The sequence below is a fragment of the Hylaeus volcanicus genome, chromosome 2, assembly GCF_026283585.1.
Source record: "Hylaeus volcanicus isolate JK05 chromosome 2, UHH_iyHylVolc1.0_haploid, whole genome shotgun sequence".
In the NCBI taxonomy this organism is placed as follows: domain Eukaryota; kingdom Metazoa; phylum Arthropoda; class Insecta; order Hymenoptera; family Colletidae; genus Hylaeus; species Hylaeus volcanicus.
The window spans coordinates 15,559,305-15,567,239 of NC_071977.1; the positions used below are offsets into that span (position 1 = coordinate 15,559,305).

At 35.6% G+C, this 7,935-nt stretch overlaps 1 long non-coding RNA gene across 1 annotated transcript in view; it reads left to right on the forward strand.

Annotated features, from left to right (window-relative positions):
* LOC128872866 (uncharacterized) overlaps positions 1 to 1,076 on the forward strand; it is a 6,640-nt gene extending 5,564 nt beyond the window's left edge. The window contains exons 2-3 of the long non-coding RNA XR_008456270.1: positions 648 to 782; positions 847 to 1,076. This is a non-coding gene — a long non-coding RNA (uncharacterized LOC128872866). The remainder of the gene's footprint in view (positions 1 to 647; positions 783 to 846) is intronic.
* Positions 1,077 to 7,935: the final 6,859 nt, after the last annotated feature.

Below are 7,935 nucleotides of genomic sequence, written 5' to 3' on the forward strand. Positions count from 1 at the left end.
ACACACACACACACACACACACACACACACACACACACACACACACATCGTACTCTGTGCGCACTAGCGCTGCGAGTGAACGTAATATTCATAATTTAAAGCTCGGGATTTTGATAACAGTTTTCTAGTAACTTTCGTGTGGAGTTGGATCTCCTTATACAGTCTTCATGGTCGGTAATGTCTAAAGCAGTGATTTCCAAAGTGGACGCCACCGCTCCCCGGTGAGTGCTGCAGCGATTCAGGGGGGCGCTGATTGCCAATGTTGGCTGTAATTGCATTTCCTTTGTCATATTTAGTGGAACGTGGCTTCAGTGCGGTAACCAATTTATTAACAAGAAAAAAAGAAACCAATTGCAAATAGTAAATCGCGATGATTTAAGATTACTGCTGACGAAAATAGAGCCAAGGATTACTAAATTGTTAAAGCAGCACACCAGGTTTATCCTTCTCATGAAGATGATTTCGAATGTTTTAACTTTTTTTGTATTACATTCTGTTCCGAGTTCAAGAAATAGTTTCATAATTTCAAAGTTCAATATTTCTAATTTACACCTTCCTTTACTATATTTTACAAAAATGGTAGAAACATAAACACATATATATTTTCTATTAATTGCTATCAAAATTTTTAAAAAATTAATTTCCAGGGGGCGCTAAGTAATATTTTTTCTGGAAAGGGGGCGGTAGGACAAGAAAGTTTGGGAACCACTGGTCTAAAGTATCCAAAAGTGACATTCATTTCCAACAAGCAAGTAAGCGAAGATCGGGTTTTAATCGTAATCGTAAGTATACATATTTGGTATGAAAAACTTGAAACGCGATTTCCTCACAACCAAATTTTTTTAGATAGTTGCCATAATATCTCGAGTTCAAGTTGGCTGAATGACTTCAAAGGAGTGAATTTTCAGCGCATGTGCCTTTATCGTCTGAACCACGCTGTTCAAAATCTAATTATTTTTAATATTTTTTGTTAGTATATTAAGGACAACAAAAAATATAAAAAATCGATATTCAAACTTTAAAGTGCTGTCATTTTTTAAATTTGATAAACAGAATCGTGGTAACCACGAACATACTTTTTTCAGGGAGGACTGTACAAGATCACTTGTACTACGTTTAATTATTATTATTTTTACTCGCAAAAAATTGTGTATGTTCTTAAAATGTGAATAAATATGCGTGGAAAACCCTTTATAAAGATTCCTTATAATTTAAAAAAAAATCCTCAAAAAGAACTAGAAATTGACGCTCTAGAGTCTAGAGATGGGCAAAATTTTTATCTGAATAAAAATTTCTAATATCGAATAAAGATGAAAAACTTGTATCTATTATTCGCCGAATAAAGATACATAACTTTATTTTTATTCGAAGACTGTCGGATAAAAAAATGTATTCAAAGTAAATGTACTCGGAGGATAAAGATAACTTAAATTATCTTTATCCGAAGGCTAAAGATACCTGCTTTACGTGCAGAGAGTTTCATCCGTAAGATAGTTTTCCCATTTTTATCTTTATTCGACCGCTAGAGGTACCTGGGTCTCTCCAGAGAGTTTCACCCGCAAGATACTTTTCCGCATTTGTATCTTTATCCTACGGCTAGAGGTACCTGGTTTCTCTCCAGACAGATTCACTCGTAGGTTATTTTCGCATTTTTATCTTTAACAGAAGTTTCACTCGTAGCGTGGGATAACTTTCGTACTTTTAGGTTTATCCGAAATTATCGGATAAGGGTCGGATAACTTTTCAAGCGGTGTTTAGTCGGCGGTTGTAAAGTATAGTTTTACTTTACTTTACTTTACTTTATAGTGGTTGTAAAGTATAGTTATACATAGTTAAATAGGTATAACATATACAAATTTATACAGGAGTAAGGAAGTGTATATTTGTGCATATAGACGTGTACTGTAGATATAAATTGTAGTCTTTTTAAATGTTTATAACTATTGTTATTGCAAAATTCGTATTCTTTGATGCGACTCGGCAACGAGTAATCGATCGAGATGATTTCATGATGTTCCTATTTGGAGAAATGTATAAATTCCTTAATGTTTCTAACAATTGTTACTGCAAAATTCTTATTCTCCGGCGTAGCTCGGCAAAGAAATCAACCGATTGAGATGGAACTTTCCATATATAACGACAGCTGATTTCACGATGTTCGAATCTGGAAAAAATGATGGACTTCTTAAATGTTTATAACTATTGTTATTGCAAAATTCCTATTCTTTTATGTCACTCGGCAAGGAGTAACCGATCAAGATGAATTCATGATGTTTCCACTGTGAAAAATTTATAAATTTTTTAAATTGATATTACTTATTTCAATTTCAATTTTAGTAAGTTTACCTATATTTGAATATTATAAAATTAGAACATGTATATTTTGTCCATTAAACCAAATTTTATTTTGAATAATTACAGGAACATTTATTATATTAACATGATTAGGAAGACAATTAATTGAATATCCTAATATTGAACTTAGTCAAATTTGAACATTCATGAAATCTTAATTGGCATAAATTAATATTTAAATATTTATAAATTAGTTAATGGTATAATAGTTATAACAACACCGCATGTACAAATTGCGTATTCGTACAGAACAAATCAGACTGAGTCTAGAAAAATACATTTTGGATTCTTATACACCTTTACTCTAACAAAATACACACAAATGAAAACAATCTTTGTCTGGAAATTGATTTTGATATGCAAATATGCTGTCCCATATTAATATTGTATATTCTTTTATTATAAGAGGTGTGGTATGGCGCCTCATATACCCACGAATAAAGAGTCAAACATGAACACGAATTATAGGGTACGGGATTGGTCGTGTGGGAAAAACAGTCAACTCTGGATCCGAAGATCGTATGTTCGAATTTCCGTGTCTCAATTTTCGTAGAGACTTCTACGGAGGTATTGTGATCGTGAACAATGGTCATTTTTATACATATACATATAAAATAATTTTTGGAAAAAAAATATAACAGTCTTCAAAAAAATATTAAAACTGCACTAAAAAGTATGAAATAATTTCTATTCCCTTTATATTAAATTATATTGAATAATATATTAAATTTCTATTTCCTTTATATTTAATTATGTTAAATAACCTTTTTGTAGTCGGCGGAAAATTAAAAATATTTTATTCCTGCTTGAGTTAGTGTTTGGTGAGGGCAGCAATATTGAATGTTGTTAATGTATACATGTATACTGACTACGTGGAAGTACTGTCTGAGAAGGTTTGATGTGTTTGTTTTGGCGGCGTGGAGGGAGCAATATCTACACGGAAATACTGTCTGAGTAGGTTTGGTATAGTATTTGGTGAGGGTGTCGATATTGAATAGTGTTAATGTGTACATATACACTGTCTGTCTTGTATTTGATGTATTTCCGACAGACCAATTACCATAAGTTTGGTAATTTTGTATGTATGTAATTTTTAATTTTGCACCGACTACGAAAAGGTTATTAAACATAATTTAATATAAATGAAATAGAAATTTAATATATTATTCAATATAATTTAACATAAAGGAAATAGAAGTTATTTCATACTTTTAAGCAATTATATCTAGAACTGGTCATTATTCACATAAATTAACTAGAAATTATTTCATACTTTTTAGTGGAGTTTTAATATTTTTCCAAAGACGGTTATATTCTTTTCCAAAAATTATTTTATTTCACCCTTTTTAGTGGCAATCTATAACCAATAGGTTTCGTGCAATAACAATAGTTATGAGCAATATACCGGGTGTCCCAAAATTGTTGGTGGACCTTGAAAGGGTGGTTCGGGGGAGGGGGGTTGATTTGGAACAACTTTTTCCTTAGCCTTTTCCTTTCCTGCAATTTACATGTAAATTATTTTTTCGTATCATCAATAGTTATTGAAGTATGCGTCTGTCACACTTTAACGTGGACACCCTGTATATACATGTCGAATTGAGTAACCTCCTCCTTTTCGAAGTCGGTTAAAAATATTCACTTGCTATTTTGCTACGTTATATGTATTACGAATCTTTTGAATACTCTTAACCTGAACTTTATTATAGTGTATCTATACATATACGTAACCTAAGTCCTAACGTGATGATTCGATACATACATAATAAGCTAAGTTTCAACCATTATAACTAACAACTTAACTACATGAAATTCAGTAGTTAACAGATTTTGCTTATTGTTGGTCTTCTAACAGATTACAAGTGTACCTATTTAGCAATTATTAGACATAGAAATTGATTTCGTCCCTTTACATTCATGATTATCAACAATATTGTTCTAATTTGTTTATTAGTATATAAAAACAATATTATAACGAAATGTTTACGATCTTTATGATTAAGTCTTCTCAATAAACGTATAGGTTATATAAAAATCGTATAGTAATTTAAGGAAAATGAATTATTAATTATCATTCGTAAAGTTATGTACTCTTATATATTCTATCTTGAGACCCTTGAATAACTATCTTTAAAATCTAAGTATATATATGAAGATTAATTCTATTATGATGTGATAGCTATTATTAATATTCTGTTGGCTAGTTTAGCCCTTTATCATCAACCAATCCAATTACCCAACGTGGTGATTATGTCGGACATTATATGATATCGAATTATACATATATGCTTTTAAGATAAGATATACGTTTGCGAAGAAGACTCAATTATAAGAACCTCTTGTGCTTGATAGTATTTATATATTCTAACCAACAAATGAGACTTTCTAATGCACAAGTAAAAGACAGTATCACAGATGTATAAATAACGTTATCGACACTCTATACGGAAATGTGTACTATAAATTTAAATACCTGTTCTGCCAATGAAACGAGTATTCAAAAGGTCGGGGAGTCAAAGTTTTAACCATGTTACAGTTTATCATTCACCAACACGGCTCGAGTCACGCAGCAGGACGAGATAAAATTTAATTGGTCTTCCACGTGTAAAATAAAATAATGAAATAGTCAATTTTTATGCGCACAAAGTATTTGATTAAAAACCACTTGAAGAGGGGATAAATATCTCATAATCTAACATTTCTAAACATACGACCAATATCGAGATTAAAACAAAATCATTTCTTTGCGGATTAATTTATCGTGTAAGTTTGTAAAAGTGTCAATTCCTCGAGCAGGAGGATCTGAAGGACACAACGAATTGGCACTAGGGAATTGGCACGGTGATCTAAAGACGCGGTAGCGTCTCGGCGCTAAGTACGTGAAAAATTATCCGTCACCGCGTATATATACCTGGCGTTGGAGCTACCACGTATCTTTGAATATCTCAACACGCCTGCAATGTTTTCTAAATTTAAAGGCATTTTTCTCATGTAACCCGCATATAAGCTTTCGAATAAAACCAAAATCAATAAAATCGGTCCACGTACAACTGAGATATCGTAATATCATGTCACGAATCTGCCAGAGACGGTATTTTTCGTATGATTTTCCCGTCGTCAACCCTTAGTCAATAGAAGCTAAGTAAAAGCCGAGCGGCGTTCGTCGATTCTCGGAATCATTCGGCCATCGAGCGTCGAGAGTCGAAACAGATGTCATCATTCATAACCTGACAGGTGTCAAAAATTTTTACATTATTGCATTATTAATTATATTTATATCAGCAAAATGTTTTTAATTTAGACTTTTTATGTAGGGTTTAATAACAAATTGCAGCCAGTGTCGTAAAATGTTGATCAATCTTGACTACAAGGTAAGTTGTCAAAATCTGAATTTCCAGATACCTTTATTCATACAGAAAACCGTTTTTAATATATACTAGCGGACAAGCAAACCGGAACGATTTTTCAAATGCTCATAACTACACTAGCTGTAAAAAAAAACGGGACACTATTTTAAAACGTCATAACTCCGAGAGTTTTCAACCGATCTTCGGGAAACTTCGTGAGGGTTAGTTTTGAAGTGTCCTCTGGGTCTGTGCAAAGTTGCATTGACGAGGGTTGATGAGAAAGGGTTCATTCACCCCCACCCCCATAAAGGGGTAATGCAGAAAAACGGCACTTCAGAAGGATCCAGGGGCGACGGAAGGGGGTGAAAAAATCAAAAAAACCTTTGAGGCAACTCTGTTTGATGCCCCCTACAAAATGCACCCCTTGAAATCGCTCTCGGACAAACCCACCCCTGACCCCCCCGACCCCCCACTCCCCTACAATCCACAATTTTTGGACGACAGTCCCGATTTTGGACTCGATGCATTCTCTGGACTCCCCTGATCCAGAAAATGCCATCACCCATACCGTGCTCCCCATAGGCGCCCTTCGGGGGGGGGGGGGGGTGGAACAGCTTGCAAATTTTCAACACCCTTCGTAAAAAAAACACTTCCACGCATCGGAGAGCGATGAAATTGACTATGTTTGTTCTCGATACGTTAAGGATGAATGCCGAAAAGGTCCCGTTTCGAAAACTGCCCCCGGAGCTGAAGGGAGGGGGGGGGCAGAGGTAGGAGTGGTCCACCCCCAAGTGTAAGGGTTGGAACAATGTTTCGTTGCGTGGATTACATGTCCAACAGTCGAGGGCATCGGGCTGACATAGTTTTGATGTCTCTTTCCCGCATGAATGACAGTAAAACACGAAAATGTCGATTTTTTTAAAAGCTCGCTTCCAAATTCAGGCCTATCTGCAGGGTGAACGAGTAACCCCATGTCAACGCCGTTCATGGATTCGGACGCGCAAATGCTTTATTACCGGGTCCTCAGAAAATCAGATTTTTTGAATCACGCTTTCATTGCAAAATAAGGCGAATTTGAGAACGCTGTAAATGAAGTCGGCACTCAGAAGTGGAGCGGTACGTTACCAAGGAGCTGCATCAGTACGTGGTCAGACCAGACCGGACCCCAATTTAACGTGGGCTGACCACGTACGGGTGCAGGCCCTCGCTCCACTTCTGAATGCCTACTCCGTCCGGCCGACTTACTACTCTTTCAAATCTGTTCCGATTTGACAACGAAAGCGTAATTCAAAAAATCTGATTTCTTGGAGATCTGTTAATAAAGCATTCACGCGTCCGAATCCATGAACGGCGTTGACGTGGAGTTACTCGTTCACCCTGCAGATGGGCCTGAAGTTGAAAGCAAGTTTTTAAAAAAAAATCGACATTTTCGTTGTTACGTATGCACGTCCGTTCTTTTCAAAGCTCGCGTTCATTTATTTTATCTACCCCTTGGAATGTGGAGTCTGGTCTTACCGAAGTGCACCCTGCAGCTGTACCATACTTTTCTCAGAATCATCTTTTAACTCGCGTTGCGTGGGTAACCCTTTATCTAAACTTTCCCTAAAGCCCCACAGATGTTCACCTCTGAGTAACGAAAATCTTAACCGCCAAATTTACATATATGGGAATCACTGACGTATCCCCACCAATATCTAGGGGTATATAAACCCATGATTTTCGTTATTCGCGGGATTAGTACGAAAGAGTTACTTGGTAAAGTCACGTCGATCGTCTTCAGAGTTGCGCTTCAGTGAGATCGGGCTTCAGATCCCTTTCGATCAACATTAACCATATAGATCCGCGAGGACGGTACAAAATCTATTACGGCATAGAAGCATTCTCGACCCCCGCATCGCCAGTGCGTTAACACCGTGCAACAATTAGGTAACTAAATTCATACACTAACCGCGACAACGCGACACTGTACAATTGTATTATTAGAATTATTCAGTTTTGAATATATAATCATTTGTTAACCTTAAAAGGTCTGTTAAATCATTATTAAACCTTTACCATTGGAATAAGCAATCCTAACCAGTGTAACGACCCCACAACATAATAACTTTACCGCTCGAGTTATTATTTGTTTAGAATTAATAGTTGCGAGGCTTTATCCACGACGCGTATTATATTCCAACGATACGATTCAATCCTTACCTAACCTTCCCAACGGTTACCCTTTACTGGGAGATAC